This window comes from Centroberyx gerrardi, chromosome 15 (genome assembly GCF_048128805.1).
Source record: "Centroberyx gerrardi isolate f3 chromosome 15, fCenGer3.hap1.cur.20231027, whole genome shotgun sequence".
In the NCBI taxonomy this organism is placed as follows: domain Eukaryota; kingdom Metazoa; phylum Chordata; class Actinopteri; order Beryciformes; family Berycidae; genus Centroberyx; species Centroberyx gerrardi.
Genome location: NC_136011.1, coordinates 12,572,756 through 12,595,599, shown reverse-complemented (window position 1 = coordinate 12,595,599; position 22,844 = coordinate 12,572,756). Strand labels below are relative to the sequence as shown.

At 42.7% G+C, this 22,844-nt stretch overlaps 1 long non-coding RNA gene across 1 annotated transcript in view; it reads left to right on the top strand.

Moving 5' to 3' along the window:
- Positions 1-22,844, top strand: part of LOC144542346 (uncharacterized) — a 36,149-nt gene that overhangs the window by 7,636 nt on the left and 5,669 nt on the right. Inside the window, exons 6-8 of the long non-coding RNA XR_013507198.1 lie at positions 15,287-15,331; positions 21,501-21,563; positions 21,638-21,682. This is a non-coding gene — a long non-coding RNA (uncharacterized LOC144542346). The remainder of the gene's footprint in view (positions 1-15,286; positions 15,332-21,500; positions 21,564-21,637; positions 21,683-22,844) is intronic.

The window sequence follows — 22,844 nt, the reverse complement described above, 5'->3', positions numbered from 1 at the left end:
AAGAAATCCCCCATTACAAGGTGGGTCTTGGAGTTTTAATCCATGCCTAACACCACATTAAGCCTTATTAGCTGTATAAATGTACCTGTATTGAAAAATAAGTCTTAGCTAAATTTAAGTCACCGGCAAATAGCATGTTGATTCCCTTGGTTTGCTATGGAAGTTATGTGACATTTTCACAGAGTATGGGCATGTATTTGTTGTAATTAAATGTTTTGAGACCATTACATTAGCATAATAAATAGATTATCTCTATACAGATTTGATAAATAATTCACCCTTGTCTTTGATGCATTTTGCAGGATGTAAATAATGTTACTTACTGCAAAGCATTTGAAATGCACTTTAATCAGCTGAAGGCTTCTACTGTGGCAAGGATTCCTTTCTTTGTCTTGTACTTCTTTGGAAAATGCATACCTCTAACAAATGTGCCATACAGTGTTTGTTCTTATGAGACATAGCTGCGCTAGTGGAGAGATGATGAAACTCCAGCAAGCCCTAGAGGAAGCACAACAGTGCAACTGCTCTACGGATGTGTTCTCTGCAAATGAATTATGCAGCATAGACCCTCTTACTGATTACTTTTATTTTGGTCGCGAGATTGAACTAGTTGCTACAGTTGACATATATTGTGGATTGGTATGTGTTGAGTTGCGGCACAGCGCTGTGCATGCATGCCTCATTTACTGTACATGATTTGGAGAGTTTTCTATAATCTTTGACGCCATAAAGGATGTATCACGAGGAAAGAGGTGACATTCTGATTGACTGCCCTCCGATTGCCTCCAGTATCTCTCTCCTCTAAATTGGCTCCTGTTTCTCATAGAAATATTTGTCCTTGTACCTTAGCTGGGTATGTGGGTGGATGACCCTGCGTCACATGAGATGGCTGCCTTATATGTCAAGCAGATAACAGAGGACAAAAGTTACAATAAAGGTCAAAAGGCCCATAGACTGTTGCTAGTCAGTTACATTAGCCGGTCAACAACAGCATGAATAGCAAGCCACTGAGAGGGAGGCGTTTAACCTGAGAAGAATCCTTTTTCTCACTAAATAGGCTCATGTGCCTATCAATACTGGTAAAAGAATAAATTCATACTATTGGCTATTGATAAAACATTGCAGAGTGCAGCTCTGGGCTATGACGGGACTTACATATTACTGACAAGTTATTCATCCTATATTGAACCTGTTCCCTTTCCAGCCCTTTATGCATTAGACCCACCATGGTGGCTAATTACAGTGTAAGTGTACAACAGAACATTAATTATATGCTCCCAACTCGCTGTGTTCCTACAGCTATTGTTCAGTTTATTATTATAGTAATTATAAATGATTGGAAATTGTTTAACTTACAAGTTTTCCACATAGACCTTTTAATAGTTGGATTTTACATATTTCAGTATAACTGCCAATCACGTAATGTGCCTTTAGAAGTGGCATTAATGTATATGTATCTGACCTCTGGCGCTGGACATAGTAAGCACGGAGTGTCATGTTAGTGTATCTTTTATTTCACTGCAAGGAGATATCAGTGAGCGCATGAGAGTGCTTAGACATGCGATCCTCATGCAGGAAGTGGGATGAAACCAGAGTCTAACTTCTGTGTAAACACGATGTCCAGTTGTTGGTTGTTGGGGTGGAAATCATTTTCTCAGTAAGGAGAATCTTCTTCCAGCTGTTTGGGAGAGATGTTTATTTGTAAAAGAATATGAGCCTGTATCTCGAAACTTCAACTGCTGTCATATCATGTCCATCAGCTATCAGCACTTCAGGCCATGTGATAGCACAGAGTCTCAGATCAATGCCCGCTTATTATGCAGCGCTGCATTTCAGTAATTGCAGTGCACCCACTAAAGAACAGACACACTTTTCAGTTTTTCACTTGTACAAAAATTTGAAACAATGTGACTGATGTCTACAGCAGCTGCCTGGCCATCATACAGCAGCGTGGATATAATCTGTCAAAACAATAGAGAAGATCATCTCTCTTGCCTGTGTTTGGCAAATGGACTGATCCCGATTACCAAAGAAGAGAGAGGTAATTGCTGTCTTTGGGAAGTGATAGCAGTGTTTACATTTTTCTGTTCATGGCCTTTGCTGAATGACCGGGACAGCTGTCTATAAGCCCCTAACCAAAAAACACAGCCATATTTTTTCCATATCTTCCTCCTTCACCCTTCCACCGACAAATGTCTCAAAGGTTGCCTGATGGATCCAAAACTGTTGGTCGAATGTTTCCTTCCCAGCCCAGGAAACAAGTATGTAATCATTCCTCTGATACCCCTCTCTTTCCTACCAAATTGTTGGTCATTTTCTCTCGGCACAAGGCACATGTGTGTGTGTGTGTGTGTGTGTGTGTGTGTGTGTGTGTGTGTGTGTGTCAGCATGGAGGGAGGAATCCTTTCCACCAATATATCCTACTGATACCCTCCAACGGATGGCATTATGCAGGTGCAGTAAGGTCAAAACATTAGTGTCATATTAGGTACAATAGTATTCATCTACTTTAAAGCAAAATCTATGTATTCTCATTGCACAGTTAATAGCTTTTGTCATTTAACCTAATTTGGCTTGAAAAATCTGCCATGCTCTGAAAACCAAATGCATGCTGTTACTGGAATTTAGATGCTTCTCCTCCCTAGGACTAAACAAATGTTGTTTTGGGATAATCGAGCCAGCACAGTATATATAATATTCATATTATATCTAATGGACTTGGCTCGGGTTCATTTGGATCAGACAGTGTGTCTGCAGAGAGACCGAAGCAGGCACTGACAGTGACAGGGAAGGAGTTATGGCTTGGTTTGTGGGGAGTGGAACATTTGGCAGTGGTTTCTGTGCTCCATAGGTGGAGGCAGACGTGAACAGCGATGCGACTGTAACAGACTGTTGACCTCTACCAGAGCACCTGCAGGGCGAGATTATTAAGTAACGAGTCCCCAGTGAGAATACCAGCCTTCCTGCCAGAAGTTCTCCATGGGAGGCTGCAGCTGATTTGGGTGATACAGTGCATGTATAGAATTACAACAGTTATTTGATTGGAGCGATGCTTTTTGCTGGCCTGCTCAATATACAGTGTAGCGACATCCAACATTCATGACTATAAATTTACAATAGGTGCATTTTCTGGAAAGGTCCAGATTGTTGTTAAAGCTGGATAAAGCCTGTTAAAGCCTGGATAAGTTTTTAATTTCTGTTCAGGATATATATTTAAAATTAGCATCAGTTGAGGTAAGAATAATCAGCACAATGTTCAATAGTGCTTGTGAGCTGCTTTCAATCGGATTTTGCCTCCACATTGATGTATAACTTACCAGTCTACCAGCATATATTAAAGCTGGAGAATTTACAAATTCTGACCAAGTGAAAACACAAAATTGAGGCAAAAGTGAGGCTCCCATATTTAACAGCATTATATTGTTGAAAAAAAATCTAGCATCTGTAGCATCAGTCACCTTACAGTATGTTATGAAATATAGGCATATTTACATATGTGAACAGTATAGCATAATGCAGTGATAGATAGATCTATATTCTAAATTCTGTAACTCTAAACAACCTATAAAACTACAAACACACAAATAGCACCTATAAAACAACCGCAAAGGCATATTTCTGGCCCAACCGGTACGACACAGTTGGTGTTCATATGGATGATCTATGTCTTTAAAGCAGTGCTTAAATACAGTAGCGTGATGCAGATTTGTAGTTACAGTTTTGGCCTGACCCGATGAAGCTCAATGGCAGAGTAACACCAAGAGAAGAATTTACAGGTCAGCAGGGCTCACAGCTGAGATTTTATGGCAAGATTTACACCGTGTGCCATTTTACTAGCAGGGGGAGGATTTGTTAACCCTTTGTTAAACAAAATGGCATAGGTTACTATCTCTATCCCCTATCGCTGTCCAAATTCATTTTGAAGAAGTCAAAGAGACGTGCTTTTGACACCTGTATTACACCAGGAAGTAACACGTTTGCACATCGCACAGAGCAATTAATCTTGTCAATGTCATGTGCATTGGGAGAAAGGATGAAACAAAGATTTGACCTGATTGGCTATGGAAAGGTCTCACATTTGGGCCCAGTTGGGAAAGAGGAGGGTTACAGGGGGAAGTGTTTGGCACATGCGAGGACAGATGCACAGAGCTTTGATTTATCTGTCTGACTCCCGTCTTTCCCAGGGAGCCCCAGTACGGCTACATCCATGGGTGTCCAGAATAAACACACATTAATTGGCCAATTAATTACAGGGACGCATACAGGGGGCAAGACTCTGAGAGGGCCATGCTTTTGATCGCACATTGTTCACTGGCTGCACCCTCACTGAGCGCGTGCACGTGTATGTGTGTGTGTGTGTGTGTGTGTTACGTGTGTGTGTGTGTGTGTGTGTGTGTGTGTGTGTGTGTAGGTGTGTGTGTGTGTATACTCATGGTCGTGTAAGTTCATGTGTGTATATGTTGGTGTGAAAAGCTTTTTTTAACTCACTCAGTGATGTTCAACAAGGGGTAATGTAGGTCAACACATCCTCTGAGCATAAGATAGGCTTACTATAGTTGGCCAGAGCATGGCCCTCATTCACACATCCATAACCTCACCACTTACTCCGGGGACAGGGCTGTGCCACACAGCAGGGACGCTGCAAGCAATATATGTGGCTCTGCCGCTCCAGTGTCAGAATCCATCAGGGCCTGGCATCCCCGGACCTGTGTCTAATACCCCTCCAACATTTTCAAACGTTGTATCGATGTCTGCCAGGTCACAGCAACACTAATAGAATGTCATGTGTCAGATAAGGTCAGCTGAACTGAATTCGCCAGACTCATTGAGGTATGTCACTTGAGAGGAGGTGACTGGACCTGTGACATAGGGCCGCTGTTCTAGGTAACATGGGCCAGACCATGGCTTCATTCATCTGAAGAATGGGATTTCTCTGGCTCCAAACGGTCTCGAAATATCCAAACACATATTCCTGGCATTTTGGGGTAGTTTAAGTGGGAGGAGACGGAGTCTGAGACAATACCGAGAATGCAAATACCTTTGTAGTAAAAGGGTATTTCGGAGCCAGGATAGTTGGCTTGAAGCATGCCCCGACTGAGCTGCGTCTATGTCTGCTGTTTCCCCAGCCAGGGGGAGGGAGGACGACGACATGGAAAGCTCAGAGTGCAGGGGGAAGGAGGCTGGTTGGGGAGGAGACGTAGCCCTGAACACTGCAGAACACAGAGGCGTGGTAGTGGGAGGCTGCAGCACTTACTGCACACTGTTAGAGCCTGCCATCCATATTCTCATTCTCCACACTCTCAGCCTGGCCGCAACCAATTTAGATACATTCATCTGTGTCCACTTTAATGGCATGCCAGAGAGCAGCGCATTGACAGTGGCCTGATATTATACAGATGGTAGTGTGGGACCTTAGTGTAATCTGTTATGCGTGGTGAGTGATATGAAGCATGAGACTCAGCGAGGGCAACCCAGAGCGACTGCCCTGTGGATCTTTGCACAGTGTATTCTCTCTGACCTCAAATATTTGGTCTGTAAAATGAACCAGGGTTTATTCAAAGTAGATTTTTCAGCCTCCCTCCATTCACTTGTTGGATAATGCATTAATGAAACACTCAGTATCTGTAAACATAGGATGTTAGCAATTTGCATTGAATGAGTAATACGGCCAAAAGTCCAGATGAGACTGTGAAATTTCTAAGAGCCAAGACTAATAACAGCATCCATTAAGAGATGAGAACATTCTAGAGGCAATGCCGGCCTTAGCGAGGAGCCAGCGCAATAGGCACCCAGCTCAAATGGAAACACTGCACAGACACCCAGCTGATCAGTTGGAATTGAGCTCATAGTTTAATATAGATTTATTATCTGCACCACATAAAAATGCAAATTCACATAATGTCATCAGCCCTATTTCTTCTCCTTAGGAGTTGTTAAAGTCAATGAGCTCTTACAACTCATCACCGAAGACGTGGTAGAGCCGTGGCTGTGGTAAAGCGCTGTTCTGAGCCTCCCATGGGACTGCTTCGGCTTAGTTTCCATAGACCTCCACTGTCTGTGTTTCCTGTGTTTGCCTTCTTCGGCTCTAGTGTTTGCAGCAGACAGTGTGGTAGTGAAGAGTTGGATGTTTGCTGAAATAGCTCCATAATGGTTATTTTATTCAGTGATATGGTGCATTCTACAACTGCGTAACCTTGTAATGCCACCTGTGTCCCTTTGTATTGTGTGGCAGTTGAAAAGAGGTATAATGCGGTATGGACATTTTTTTTTCTCTCCCTCACTCTCTCACAGTCTCTTGCTCTCTTCTATTTCCTTCTTCTCTCGGCATCGTGAGCCCTCTACAGAAAAATCTCCTTTACGGTATTCAGTGCCTAATTGCCAGACTGCCTAATTAGGGATGTTACCCAACACACATCATACATTCATGCATTGAGGACATCCATCCTTTCTGAGAGAGAGCTTACAGTCTCCTCATTGGCTCTGTCCCCCGCCATGTACAAGATTTTTGATGAAGCTAGTTTGCCATCTAGTGGCAGATGTAGGAATCTCCATTCAGTCACACGAGGTCCATGATTGAGTCTCTGTGAGGAAAGCCTTCATGGAAAGCTTCAGCCAAGAGACTATAGGTGCAATCTTGGCCAGCTGAGCTGTGTCTTAAGTCGGCTGCAGTGTCAGCCATCTCTTTATACGTCCCTGAATATTTAGATGGCTGGGAGTTAAAGAGAGCATTGTGTGCCAGTCAGAATGGTGAAAAATGCTAAGCTGCATTTGAGCCCCTGCCAGGCAGCTGTCGGCTTTGCCGTTCTCTTCCTGCCCCGGCCGCTCCTCTTAACCCTCAGTAAACAACTGGAACAAATCCTATTTTATTGAGGCTTTTACCAAGTGCAAGGGATCTCTACAAGCTCCAGTGCCCAGGCATTTTCTGTGCTTGTGCAGTGTCCTAAGATGGCATTCAGCTAGGAGGACTGTCAGAAGTAGGGAGCTTGCACTGTCTGTCTCTAATTGGATCCTTAATCAGAAGCAGGTGAGGTTGTGGTCTCTGCAGTGTGAGTTGTGACATCTCAAGAAAGCTTTGTAAGTGATATTTACCTCAGGAGCATTATTTGATAGCCGATTTGACACCGTAAAATAGGTTTTGTTGAGCATTCTGACAACCGCAGCATTTCAGGCTGCATAGTTGGTGTGAATTCATTGAATATTTGTCCCTTTCACAATATTTCTGAATTGTGTAGCTCATGGGCAGAGACAGCTAGGCTGATGTATGTGTGGGAAAGTATTATTAATGTACGTGGAGCTGAGAATCTGCCTATTTGGTATTTATTCTCTCATAAAATAGACTCTCACACCACACAAGTATGGATTTATTGTGCTTTGTGGCTCCTTATACTCACCCTTTTAAGAAAAGGGTGACACTAGATTATATCTAATGTTCATGTTCTCTCACGACATAGTGCCTTATAACTATACACATAATTGGGTCAAACTTGATTAAAAGTTTAGGAGGTTTTGCTGCAGGAATCAACACTTACTGTTTTAGAGGTCCTTAGGATATACTTTGTGCTGTTTTTCTCTAGTCTTGCTGAAAGTTGTAGTTTATGGTGCAAATTTTTAAGTGAGAAATGAAAAAACATCTGCATGGGGAAAGGATGACATTCAGAATTAATTACAGAATAAATTAGCTTTTGCTGGCAGTTTGAATAATTGTCTGTATCTGAATATAATAAGTGTTCCGAAAGGAAAGGTCAGCTTCTTGACTCCAGGTTTGACCAAAAGGCGGAGAGGATCAAATGCATCTGGTTGTAATGTCTCACTCCAGCTCTCTTTTTTTTTCATCCCTCAAAGGCCAGGAGTGGGTACATACAAGCACTTCCACTGGAAAATAAATATTGTGACAGGTTGTGCTGTGGCAAACTCCCTCTTCCTTGCCTGTGTGTGTGTGTTGTGTGTGCGCACACGTATGTGTACTTGTCTGTGTGTGTTTGTGTGCGTGAATGCATGCGTTCACACACATGAGCGTCCATGTGTGTTTTACATGGGCAGTGTCCAGTGGAAGAAGGGGGGTGGAAGCAGATGAGAGATGAGTGATTTCCTGCCTTTCCTCCTACTGTATGATATCCTGCTACAGTAAATCTTAATGCACTGAGAATGACCCCGGGCCATTCATTATATCAGAAAACTCTCTACCACTTACTCTATGTCCGGTGAATCATTAATCGACATAATAAGGATGTTGAGGCGGCTTCTCATTTTCATCGTTTGGTACACATGTGTTTACCAAGCAAATCCAGCTGCTGCTCATAAGCCAGACAGTCAGTTCCAGTTAAATCTAGTCCTGCAGTGAGACAAAAGGCTCAGGTGGCCTGAGATCGCGTCCCCTGAGGGAGACGAGCCTCAGCTCAGGCAAAAAGAGTGGGAGTGGCATGTGAGTGGTTCAGTCAAGAAAAGGTCATCTCTCACATGAGCTACGTAGCGCTGTCGCCGAACCAACTTGGACTGGTAATGTCAGATGGCTTCCCCTTCAAGACATTCAACTTCCTCATCAGACGCAAGATGAGCCGAGAAATACCTCTATATATACCTGTGATACCTCACACCAATGCTGAGTATTAGATCTTATATAGTATAGTATAGTCTTCCATTCATGATAGAGAACACCAGATACATGTCATGTTATGTTATTGAACAGGACTTTCAGAAAAATGAAACATTAAACTTGCACATTTATTGAATTGTTTCTACAACATGTTGATCATCAATTGCTACATTTTGGACAGTTAGAGTTAATCATATAAGCATATTATAAGAATATTAGGGTGAATTCATGTGTTAGTCAGGTAAAATAATCCGCAAGACATTCAAAAGACCTTTGTTCAGCGTGTTTGAGTCTGGTGTTGTGTGTAATTGGTGACTGTTGCTTCTTGACAGAGGTGAGAGGGAAAAGCAGTGTCCTCATAAACTTCAAGGCCGATACCTCACCAATATGTGACTGCACAGTCCTATTATGGCTCCTATAACTATCTCACAGTTTGAATTGTTTCTAGAAGTCACTGTAACCCGAATGAACATATGATTTAGGGAGAGAATAGGTGTAAATAGGTAATGGGGAAAAGTCACTTCCTAGAGCTCCAGCGGCGTTTATCTCTTCTACGCAGAGAGGCAAATGAGCTCAAAGCAAAGATAAGATATTTATGTTTCAAAGACCCTCAAAACTGCATATAGGAGGCACATAGGCATCCCAAAATGTTAAAATCAGATAAAATCGATTTAGCCACTGACATCTATTACTGCTTATAGAAGGTAAAAATTGCCTGTCATAGTGTATGTGTGTGCTAGGCATGAGATGGATCCTATAGTGTTCGTTTCAGTAGGCTCTTCTAGCTTATCTACTGACCCCCTTGACAGGGGCATTTGTCAGGTGGATTATGTTTTTTTTTTAAACGGTCTATCTGCTTTATTGTTAGTAATGCGACCTGTTCTGCCTCTGCCACTTTACACCACAGTGTGATCCCGGTATGGGTAGTCGGACATGGAATGTCTCAGAGAACATGTTGACATTTGGGATAAGGATTACAGAGTCATCATAAACGTGTGCCTCCGCTGTGCTTCACTGTAGTTGTTGACTTTGCTCTCAGAGTGGGGCTTGTGTTGCAGGCCCAAGCCCGGCCCCATGTCTGCGCTTTCCTTTTACTCTTTACAACCCTCGCCAGGGTTGAAGCCAGAAGACGCTGGGATCCATGTGGATTAAGTCAGAAGTTCAAAATACACTGTCAGTCTCCTGAGACCTCTTCCTTACCCCAGATCTGTTGACTCACATTAGAGCCGGGGTATTATTGTCACCGTTACTGAATCAGTTGTAAATGCAGAGAGTGCCTTTCCCATTTCCGTTATGCTGTTGCAGTTTTTTAAAGTTATGTAGACAAATAGAACATGTGAACATGTGTTTGGCCTTGTCAGCCCATCTTTCATTCAGTCAAGGAGCCAGTTGATCTTTCACTCTGCCTCCTACCCAGACTCTCTCTCCATTCTCTCTCCTTCTACTATCCCTTCATCTTTCCCCACCTCCTTCCTTCCTGCTCATCCTTCCTTTTTTCCTTCCTTGCCTCCCTCTATCTCTACCACCCTCTAATCTACTGCAATGACCTGAAGGAGGGCTTCACACTGCAGCGCTCAAATAATAATCAAGCACTCGGATGTTGTCAAATTTATAGGACACTGAGCGTTGCGTAGCAACAGAGATTGCCAGAGTGATCCAACAGGCGCTGGTAGTTGGGTGAGAGAGAAACAGGGCGAGTGACAGGAGACAGGAGAAGGGAGGAGAGATGACGGGGAAAAAAAGAGACAGAGGAGAGAGGGGCGAGATGAGAGTAATAGAATTAAGAAATGACAAAGAATGGGAGAGATAAATGAGAGATAGAGAAACGGAAAAGGAAATGAGAAAGTGAAGGTTGGCTTAGTTGAAAGAAAAGGTTCACAAACACTGATGGCTTGACTTGTGCGCTTGCCATTCTCTGGGCTTTCATATTATGCCCATCATCATGTTGCCACATTTTTAATATGGCTTTTTGGCATATAAAAGTGCTGCTGAGTTCAAAGGCAGCTTGAATATAGCAGAGCATAATAGCCATTTAGCCATTGGACTGGTAAGTAGAGCCGCTTTCTTGGTCTTGGGTAAAAGGAAAATAAACGCCTCTCGTATTTCTTTTTTTGACATGGTTGTTGCTGAAGTTGAAATCTTCAGTTTAAGTTTTCTGTTCATCCTTGTTGCCTAGAGACTGCTTTGGACTGCAGTTCACCTTTGACACTTGTCTTTCTTGTGCCTCTGCGTCTGCCTTCACCAGAAAAACAGTCAAAAAATAGGACACAACTACAATAAAGCCTTGTATAAACTAGCAGGTTTCAGGGGGGGGGCATTGTTTTGGGAAATCAGTAGTTTTGGCAACGTATTCAGAAGATAGAAATCCATAAAATGCTCTTCATTGGCATGTTTCCTATGTTGACTATGACAACAGCAATTTGTCAACAAAGCAGGCATCAAACACAGACACTGAAAATTCCTGTTGAGTGCAAATCTTCCCTCACTGCTCACTGAGGTGAAATCTCTAATAATGTTTGGACTGTCATCTGAGATTATGGTTTATTCAAAATCATTCAGATTTGTATTAGTGTTGTGTCAGAGTGAGACTAACTACTCAGAAAAACATATTGTACGGGAAAATGTGCCGTTTAATTAGTTCATTAATGTAAAATGTTTTTTGTGCTCAAACAGTGGGTGCAGAGGTGCCACTTTAATAGATTCATTAGGGAAGGTTGTTGTAATACTCCAAAACACAATTTACTATTATAAAAGGTGATGTTTTGGTCCTGAGAATTTCATCAGAAGAGATCCAGCAAGAAATTATTAGTCCATAAAAACCTTTTGTGGCATGAGTAGCAAACTGATCCTAAGTTCACAAGTATTGTTGCTTCATTGTTTAAAACATTCTGTCTCCAAAGACAGGATTATTGGTTTTCCTGTGCAGTCTAGTTAGTAAACACATCAAAGACTTGACAACTTCTTGACATTATCATTATCCAATGTAAACCAATGGGTACGCAACTACTGGCATCAAGCTGGTTTGTTAGTTTGTGTTGTACTCATTGTTTTCTGTGAAGACTGCCAACAAGCTGTTTTTAGAGTAGCTGAAGAAAAAATACTGACATGAAAATAAATAAATAAATTTAAAAAAAACTTCCATTCAAAATGTCAAAGTATCCCTTTAGTTACACTTATAAAAGGCTAGAAGGTCCAAATGTGGCATTTAGAATTGATCAGATCTTTGAAATGGCATTAACATGGAATTCATAGCTTAAGCCAACTTTCAACCTTGAGCTATTACACTCACTTCACACACACTGCAGGCTGGAGGTGGCACAGCATCAGCAGCGGAGCATCTGTTGCTGGAGCATTTCGGTGCTCATGGGCACTATGGTGGCTGTTGACACCTCGGTTATCTCAGCACTCCAGAGGCAGTATCTCCCTCCAGAGGCAGTATCCTCCTCCAGAGGCAGTATCTCCCTCCAGAGGCAGTATCCTCCTCCAGACGCAGTATCTCCTTCCAGAGGCAGTATCCTCCTCCAGAGGCAGTATCCTCCTCCAGAGGCAGTATCTACCTCCAGAGGCAGTATCTACCTCCAGAGGCAGTATCTCCCTCCAGAGGCAGTATCCTCCTCCAGAGGCAGTATCCTCCTCCAGAGGCAGTATCTACCTCCAGAGGCAGTATCTCCTTCCAGAGGCAGTATCTACCTCCAGAGGCAGTATCTACCTCCAGAGGCAGTATCTCTCTACAGAGGCAGTATCTCCCTCCAGAGGCAGTATCTCCCTCCAGAGGCAGTATCCTCCTCCAGAGGCAGTATCTCCCTCCAGAGGCAGTATCTCCCTCCAGAGGCAGTATCCTCCTCCAGAGGCAGTATCTCCCTCCAGAGGCAGTATCTCCCTCCAGAGGCAGTATCTCCCTCCAGAGGCAGTATCTCCCTCCAGAGGCAATATCCTCCTCCAGACGCAGTATCTCCTTCCAGAGGCAGTATCCTCCTCCAGAGGCAGCATCCTCCTCCAGAGGCAGTATCTCCCTCCAGAGGCAGTATCTCCCTCCAGAGGCAGTATCTCTCTCCAGAGGCAGTATCTCCCTCCAGAGGCAGTATCTCCCTCCAGAGGCAGTATCTCTCTCCAGAGGCAGTATCTCCCTCCAGAGGCAGTATCCTGCTGCAGTATCCCGGTGTGTCACTGGCAGGTGTTTCAGCGGGGGCAGTCAACTGAGTGTAAACAGTGATGACAGCTGTCCTCCGGACCAATTTTTGTCTTGTCACTATGAACAGATTTGTCGGTGATGGCAGTCTAACCAGAGGCCGTCTGGACAGAAATTTGCCTGTCTAACCTCAAGGTCACCTGGTGTAGTCATTTAATAGATTGCTTTGTTGTGAAAATGATTGTCAGAGCTCATTGGAGTAAACCTTCATGGGAGAATATGGGATCTGAAAGATGCAAAAACTCAATTTTCTAGTCATCTGATGACATGTTTATACCAATAACTGAGTTTATATAACTCCAGAGTGGGACTATTGTATAAATAATTGAGGCAGTAAACCAAGATTGAATGATTATCTTTTTTTTTTTCCTGTTATTAATGCTTCTTATTATGAGCAGCAGATGAGACAAAATAGGTTCTCAGCAAAATCATACCACCTTATTAAGAACCATTTTGTAGGTTTAGTGTGCTAGTATACTTCAGGCCTAAGTTAGATGCTATGGAGTTAACCTTAAATCATCACGTGGTCTGACTTCTCGTTCAGCATCTTGATCCAGAGTATCACTATTTATTTTAATGATAAAATGCAAATACATGGGCATAAAATTAGTATGCACTTCAGAGTTAAAAGAGTTTTAAGGGCAGATGTGGAGAAATAATTTAGAAAACTGCATAATTCATCACCTGCTTGGAATAATAGCGTATGAAATATTCATTAGCTAAATTACTTATCTGTGTAATCTGCTTTTGTTGTGGAGTTCAGGGGAGAAAGGGCAACAGCAGGGGCTAAGGCTAGAACAAACAGTCTGATCTTTTTTGCAGACGTAGCACTGATTCAGTGTCGGCATATTCATTATCAATGAAAGAAAAAAAAATATCACCATCCCCCCTCGCTGAAAAGCTGTCTTTGTTTGTGAGAAATAGACCTTTTACACAAAAATGATTTGTTTTGAGTCTGCATGTAGCGCACTGTTCCATGAGTCCTCAATGAACAGTTTTGCTGCCACAGTGAGTGCTCTTTTGCCACCACAAAAGGTAACCGACCTCAATTGCATTTCAAAGCGATTATTCCTATGAAATATAATGTCAGTTATTTGAAGTGAGGAGGTTTTTATGGTTTCGGCGTGCTGTTCCTACATGTCAATGAAATTTGACATTTTCTCCTTACAGCTCTTCTTGATGAAGCGCTCATTCATGTTCACATTGAAGTGCAAACTGAGTGCCGAAGAGCCTCAGAGCTTCATTAACACATGATCAAAAGACGCTGGCCAAGGCCGTGTATGGAACATCAAACAGCATGTGATTGAACAGGGGAACACACACAGTCGCTGAGAGGAGGCGCACATAGGTCCCATTGTGTCATTATTAAGGTTAATATTTACTGTACCTTGGCTTTCCCTCTTTTGATAATCCTGTAATCTGTGAAGTACAAACACAGGAACATGCAGCACACAAGCACACACACAAACAGATGATTAAAAGCAATAGCTCTCAGTGAAGCTCCTTCCTTCCTCTTTGTTGAAGGCAGATGTACATGTTGAATTCAACCCAGTTAATCAAAGTCAATGTACATGGAGTGTCAGAGGAAAGATTCGGGGGCGTTGCTTTGTGATTCTCAGCGTTTCTTCCAGCAGCCAGTGATCCCATCCTCTTCACAGCCACTAACTCCGTGGAGGAAGGAAGCATTTTTGTGTCAGCCAGGAAGATCACGTCTCAATATAGCAGTTGGGTCAGATGATGAAACTTACAATAGAAAGAGGTAATCGTATTCAGGCGTAATATAGACGTGTGTGTTGTCTCATACTTCCGGCGTTGATTGCGCTGCTGTACAGTGAATTGATATTGGCCAGAGTATTATCATCTCCTAATTGAGTTGACTTTACATCCGTCTTGTGTGTATGAAAGCCAGCTAATTCCAGGCACTCCTCATAACACAGACACAGTGATGCTCTGCCAGTTTATATTATAGGATGTCCACAGAGCTTTATCCTCTTTTCTCATGAGGACATAAACCCTCTTGATGTAAATTATACCAACTTTGGTTTGGTTCGGATAGCATTACATCTCATTAAGATGTCAGCTTTTCAAAACTCCCTGATTTTCAAGCACGGAAAGCTTTTTGCAATTCACTAAACGTCAAAAAAAATTCAGCTCTGAAACGAGCAAAATGGCTCAAAATGGTTGCTTCCTTCTGACCTCGTTTTGGCATGCTGGACCACATACACTGGCTTGGCCTGTTTGCTGCTCTATCTGCTCTTGGTTTGATTGATGCGGCCAGGGACTCACACAGCTGGGTAGGAGGCAATAAACTGGAGGAGGGAACAAAGAGTAGTGGGCCACACAGGGTGCAGCAATTAAGCTGTTTTCTTGTTGTTAATTAAAAGCAAATTAGAGACTGCGACAGGAGTTGCTGTCTAGCCTTAATCGCTGGCAGCATGTATGCCCATCCACACCTGTTGTCGCCTCTTCACTCACTCATCTTCATCTTTTTTTCTCTGACATAGGGACGGAGAGGAAAGACTGGGGAGCCTGGACCCAGAGGCCAACCTGTAAGTGCTATAACACACATAAGTACACACACACACATTCACCTCACAAATAAACATTAAATATTGCATGTGTACTTTTTACCTTCGCTATTTGTTTTCTCTAAGGTAAAGAAATAAAGTCATTCATTCAACAGAAAGATCCACAAAGCTACTAGACAAGCCACTAGACAAATCTCATTCAGTCCTTCAGCACTTACCATAATCAATAGTTTACCACTTGAACTTTGTCTGCAACCCAAATTTGTTACTGTGTTGAATGAAAATGAGACCCACTGACGATGAAAGCTAAGCTCAGACAGTACTTGCATACAGCAGTAAGTTTCATTGTGAAACATCTATGCAAACTTTGTCCATTAATTTCATGCTCATGTAGTATTAATCTGTTAAAAATCTTCTCCCATCCTGCTGTAACCAGGCCACATTATTAGAGCAAAACCACAGGGTGTGTATTACGATCGCAACTGAGAATGTTTGTATTGATGAGTAGGACAAGTCTTGCTATAAGGCCTGTTGACTCCTTGAATTATAGTCTCTTCCCCAGGCGTCTAAATCAATCCCCCAGACTGCTTGTGTGTGTGTGTGTGTGTGTGTGTGTGTGTGTGTGTGTGTGTGTGTGGTGACCCACACACTATAGAGCACAAACACCATCATGCGTTACAGAAGATGGCCTGTCACACTCTCAGCTGCTCTGACATCGGGACAAACAGGAGTTTGTTGGCATCATGAAACAATATTATATCAGAAGGCTGCATGCTTTTGGTATCCAATTATTTTCATGCACTGTTGCCCTGATTAAACTTCTGATCAAGACATAGGGTTTGTCTTATTTTATTTCATCCAGAATTCCGCAAAGATCCTGTTCTGCTCCTATCGCCGTTATGCTCAATAGGTTCAATTATCTTTGGTATAATTGAGCTAGTGACTGTTAAACCTCTCCCGCATGACTCAATGCATCCTCTGCCTCCTTAATAACTCATAAAGTTGTAGGACACAAAGTCGTTGGAGAGAAGAAAGAGGGGATGGAGAAGGTGTGACATTTCTAAATGGCAGTGTCCCGATGATACCTATAGCATGTGCCAGCTTTGCCTCCGTCCCCCGGAATTGGCATTTATGAGTCACCTGTTTTGCTGAGGTAGATCTCAGGGGCAAAATCACCCATTCAAAACACACACCAGGGCATCACTCTCTCTTTTCCATTGGCAGCAGGACAGCGTTTACAGTGGAGGGGGTAGCAGTTGTTTTTCAAGGTCAAATTAGCATTGCACCGGGACGCGAAAGTCTGTGAAAGGCACACAACAAAGACATGCTCGGTGATAATCGATAGACTGCAGGTAGCCAGAAATGTCTTTATGAGAGACAGCAGTAGCCTAAAGGTTGGAGAAGAGTAGTAGAACAGTAGAAGGCTGCGGTTGTTCTAGGCATCTCCCAGGTGTGTGTGTGTGTGTGTGTGTGTGAGACCTTCCCTTCCCTGGCAGACTGAAACAGGCCATTGCTGTAAATAAAAATGTGTTCTAGTTCAACTTGCCTGTTTAAATAATGGTTAGAAAACCTATAGGATTAAAGAGAGTATTTCGAGTGATGACAGTAGCATTGACGCACTGTGCTGTTCATATAGCTGTTTTTCAAAAATAATTTTTGCGTGAAACAGCCTTTTATCATTTCACCGTGTGAAAAGACTCTCTTTCATTTCCTGTAATTGCAGGGTCCCCCGGGAACCTCTGAAGGAGCAAGTGGCAAGGTATCATGCAAAAACATTATTCATCACAAAACAAAGCGCTGACATGTGGCATTTAAAGTAGATCTCAGCTGTCTCAGTGTTTGATTTACCGGTCCTTACCTGCACTTCCAGCAAGGGTGAATTGTCAAGATGACTGAACAGTTTTCATTGTAGTGGTCCTCCAAATAGGCTAGGATTTCTATCACCTGTACAACATTGTCTGTATAAAGATTCACCATGTGCAAGTATTCGTCCCAAGTAGCCTGATTTACTGCTGGATCTCACTCAGCTCAGACTAGACAGACACGTCTACGACCACAGCCTCAACCCGCTCTGCCCTTGACTGACATTTTTGTATTTGCAGAGAGGAAAAGATCTCCCTCCTCGGGAATGGCACCTTTCAGTCAATTGTAGCCTATCTACTGTGCAAGTTAAATAGCTTTCCCCGCCCTCATCTCCCCTACACCTCCTGCAGCCTGGCACAGCGTGACTCAGTGCTCAGACTCAAAACAGACAGATGGCCATTACGTACAGTGCTTTTGCAAAAAGGTCTGCAATCATTTTCATGAAGCCCAGGGGTGCTGTAGCTCACCAGAGACACATGAGATATGTGGTGTAAAGAAATTCTTAGACGCAGACCACTACCAGGCCTCCCACTGTCCCTGTGGCGAGCTGCTTCCTTCACAAACCCACCCCCACCCCTCGCCCCACCTTCGCACACAGCCTCCAGTGGCCCACTTGTGATCATGCTGAGAGTGAAAGCTATTGTGTAGTGGACAACCTCTTGACCGCAGCTGTTCATTTGATGTATAGGTGTGTCGTTTGCGGTGGTGTCGGCTCAGGCCGCAGTATTCCTCCTGCTCCCTCTGCCCAGAGGAAGGAGAAGTGTCGGCTGGCCAACCTTGAAAAAGAAAGTTATCTGTGTGAGGACGCACTGATTATACCTGAAAACAAATGGGATGGCAGTAGGTGTACCATAGGTGGAGGTACGGTGGATGGTGGTTTTGCTTAGATGAAAAATGACATGGTATTGCCATGTCCTAGTGAGTCAAACTTAAGAATAAAATGACAAATATAGGTTACCTTGATGAAGTTTTCCTGAGTTGACTTACTCATGGAAAAAAGTTTTCTGTAATTGGCTACTGAGTTGCAGCTTTATTATCTTTCACTTGAATCAGTCTCAAATCATAAAATGAAACCATAAAACTCCAGACTTTACTTGGCAGAGAGGAAAATAGCTGTGAGATTATGGGTCCAGTATGGTGGTTAACCTATTGCTACCACACTGTACTTACTTTCATATGCCTTTTGTTAGGGAAATGACTGGAGAGTTTGGATACAAAGATGAAAAAGGACGATTAAATGCAGCAGATACTAGTTGAACATACTTGTAGATACTTGTAGAACAATAACAATAATTACAATAATTATTGCGTAACAATTGGTTTTGTTTTATCTCAAGAATTTGAAAGAAGTAAACAGAACTATAGGCTGACTGTCACGCTATTGCACTCCTGCAATACTGAATAGAGTTCAGAGTGAAAATGAAATTCTAATTGACTGGTGTAGTGACACCAGTGACACTTGCAGGTGACACATAAATAGTAAAGTCAGTGTTTTGCAGCAGGAGAACAAAGCAAGCCATTTGAAGTGAGAAATTACACACCATAATGGCTAAATAACTGCCTAGAACACATATTTATGAGTGCATCTTAAGAGTGGACTTGCTGAAAGACTGATGCTGTTGTTCGTTGGGGGTATATGGGGGGTGCTAAAGTATGAAACATTGTTTCATTGCTTTAATGCTTCCATTAAATGTGCATGCCAGGCTTGCCCATGCCATGAATCAGTCATGCAACTACATTAAGGATAGATCTCAGCTTTATCATTATGAATTCATGCTTACCGTGGATGACAAGAACACTCTCTCATGTCCCAGGGTATCACTTCCCATTTTAAACTGCCATAATGAAATGAGCATAGCGATGCGTTTGAAGGAGTTTACAGAACCCAACATGATAAGTGACTGCTAAGAGAAGCTACATCACCGAACCTCTGACAGGAATGGAAAGCAACAATTTCCGTGGGCAGTAATAATTGAGGGATTCTCGCCACCTCTCGCTGGCTCCCCCTGTGCATTTTTTAGCTCGGACAAAACAGACTTGAGTTAGACTAAACTGCAGCTTGTGTAACATCTGCGAGTGCGAGCCGAGCCCCCTCTCACTCAGTCAGCGGAGTGTGAATCTTTTAAAGTAAAAAATGGTTTGCGAGGCGCATGATGTGCAGGCAAGGCGGTGCGCCCATGAATCACATCTCCATAACGGCATCTCCCACTGACAGTCTCAAACGGCTCTGACAGAACACCGCAGATATTGATGGAGAGACGGAGAGGGACACAGACAGGCTTAATTGCAGTTTGATGACTAGAGGTGCTTCAAAGTCAACATATCTCCCACAGACATCCACAGGTGGACCAGTTCCCTGTCCTATACACCGCTGAGCACTCTCACTGTATAAATACAGCAATAATCTAGGTAAATACTAGCCGTGCTTGAGTTAATCTCATTTGAAAGACTTATTAACTTGTTACACACCACCGTCTGCTAATGACTTGACTTTGAATGATCTCAGTGTATCTGAAAATGTACCTTTGACATCTGGAAACTCCATGGACATCGCTAATCTCTATTCCAACCAAGAAAACACTCTTCCTAGAGTCTATACCAGTGCATGGCTCAACTTTTCATAAACAGGTGACACCTTGGGCTAGTATGGAATTTTCATCAAATGTGATTTTCATGCGTCTTCAAGGTCTTTTTAGATGTATTGTCTGATACACTTGATGCCTCTGTCAGTGATAAATCAGCGCGAATTGGCTGTCAAAAATAGAAAAGCATGTCATACATGGTATGAGGTTTTAACTCCTATCAAGGAGTTATGAAATGACATATGATCCATGATCCATATGATACATGTTAAAAAGAAAACGCTGATATTGTCCTGTAAACTGTCTCGTTTGTCATTATGGAATACGTCTCTGCCCTGTTATGATTGATGGAGTGCACAACAATGATATAGTTGATTTTTCTCAGTGGTGAGATTATGGTGGTAAAATGGTGCGTTCCCTTGCGGTTGAAAAAGCTTTACAGGATTCGATTAATGCTCAAAGTCAATTTTCCTACCAGTCCCTCCTCCCCACCTAAAATATTAATAGGACAATCCATCTGTTCATACATGGCAGCAGTCTACTGGCTTAATAACAGCTCATAATTTGGACGAGGAAACAGTGACTATATCTCATTAAACGAATGGTATCACAGCGGCTGTTGTTAGAGAGTAGAAAGAACGGGGGAGGAGCTGAAACTGAATGGCAATTATTGTCTGTTGCAGTCCGGGCGCCACTAAGGAGTGTGTGTAAATACTCTGCAACCTTTCTCAGATGTCTCCCCGTCTTCTCAGACTGCACTACAGACACGCCGTAATATCTCAGTATCTGAAGCGTTCCCTGCCCATGTTTTGGCACATGTCATGGAAAACAGCAATATTCTTTGATGAACAATCTATGTCTTGAGATTCTGTTATGCGTGTTGCTGTTTGGAGAAGAAATGAAGAAAAAAAAACGGAACAGGTGGGCTATATTGAAAATGTCAGGGAAATACGAGACCATGGTGAAGAGTGGGCGGGACGCAATTCAGGAGTCTGGAACCAGGCTGAGACATTTCTCACAGTCCAAATGCATCAGTGAATTGTATGGTCCCATTCTGCTTTTGGAATTGTACAAAGACGGAAAGTCTGGTAGCCTATACTGCAAGTGAAGTCCCACAGTCATAAAAACTCAGCTTGTTGACTTGAAATGAATGTGGAGACTGTATGTGATGAGTCTTCTGCAAAGGCCACAAGGACGTGAGAGGTTCCCCTGTCTACATGTTATATCTCTGTGTTCCTAATGGCTCCTTCACTGCTATAATGTGATATGACCCAGTATACCTGTATGTCCTTAACCAAAGTGCAAGTACATTTATTTTACAGTTATGTTGACTCAGAGTATTCTCCACACAACTGAGAGGAGGAAATCTTATTAAAAAATATTGTAAGGACAGCTCACCTGCAGTCATAAAGTGCCATCTATTGGCAGACAGGGGAATGACTTTAACTTGATCGCCCTAGCATGGAAAAGTGCTGCAATGCAACAGGGGCTTGAGTCTTTCATTATCTCGCTACACTCACATAATACCCATAGTCTCATAAAGCCCCGAGACTTGAGTAGCGCTGCATTTATTCTATTATAATTACAAAGTAGTATGATTCTGCGACGACACAGTACGCTTTCCTGTTTATTTATTCATAACAGCTGCCCTTGCCTAAGTTTCACTTTCTGAGCTTTCTGTCTTTTTCCCCTGTCTGTGCTGTCAGTCATTGTCAGCGCTCCGCTCTGCTCTGCTCCGTTCACAGGGAGGGAAGGGTGAGTTCGGAGTCCCGGGAGAGAAGGGGGAGAAAGGAGAGCGAGGAGACCCTGTACGTATTTTCCTGCAGTGACATTTACAATGCCATCGCGCTACAAAGTCATTAACCAAGGCCTCCTCCCACAGGGTCAGCCAGGTGCCGAGAGGGCCAGCGGGATGAAAGGACAGAAGGTAAGTCACATCAATGTCATATGTCATACATGATGACTCCCTCCGTTAGTGCTCCCCGAGACTCTGCCCGTGTGTGTGTGTGTGTGTGTGTGTGTGTGTGAAAGAGAGACAGAGGTGAGAGAAGCAGGAGGAGAGGTGGTGGTGTTCGGTACAGCATGTCCACTCAGCCCGGCTGTATAATTGGTATGATGCTCCAGAATTCAGGGGCTAAGCCTTTTGAGTTAGTTAGCTCCTTCAAGTCTCTTTATCCTCCGAGGGTCTTTTAAAATCATCAAGCAGAAAATAAGAAATCATCAGGTGATTATTTCGTGGGTTTTATTGTTTATATCCTTTGCTCTTTTAAGCATGATTGAAACATTATTTCAAAGGAATTAATTGTGTGTGACTTTTGCGTTTGTGCGTTTTCATATAACTGTCAGAGTAATAATTTGCTGTGGAATTTTCTAGTACCTTCAAAAGGCTCTCTCATGGCAAACTGCCCCCCCCCCCCACCCTCCCAATCATATCTCTATGGCATACAGATATGATTTTGAAGTAAGTTTTGTGCTACTTCAAAAAGCTGTAATAAAACTGTATAACACTACCATAGAGTCTGTGATAGTGTTATAAAAGCCAAACCACTAACGAAGTTTATCTATTTAACTATGAAAAGCACAAAACCAACCAAGGTGGCAGCTGTGTCACCCAGCCTAACCTTTTCCTCACGGAAACACAAAATCGCTCTGACTTATAATAATAATAATAATAATAATAATGACTTGTTTGAGGGAAAAAAGAACAAATTTTAGTCAAGCGTTTCTTCAAAATTACCAAATTGATGGATGACCAATTTGCCCTGTTGGCAAAAGTCTTTTGAGTCGTTTTGCGAAAGTGATACAAAAGTGACATGATAAGCACTGTAACTCATTTCTCATGCATACTTTTGCAGTATGTTTTTGAAGTTGCAGTTTGTTTTTTTGGCCCACTTATCTCATGGCTCACCTCACATCACTTCAGTCTTCAGTAGTTGCTCTGAAGTCTGGTCATGTTATTGCCTCCTTTATTGTTGCTCCAAAACCTATTGATGTGTTTGAAGTCATCTGTGGCAACTCTACCATCAAAAGAAGTTTTTCAAGCTCTTTGTGGAAGTAATTTTTTCTGCTCTTCATTTTTTATTTGTGTA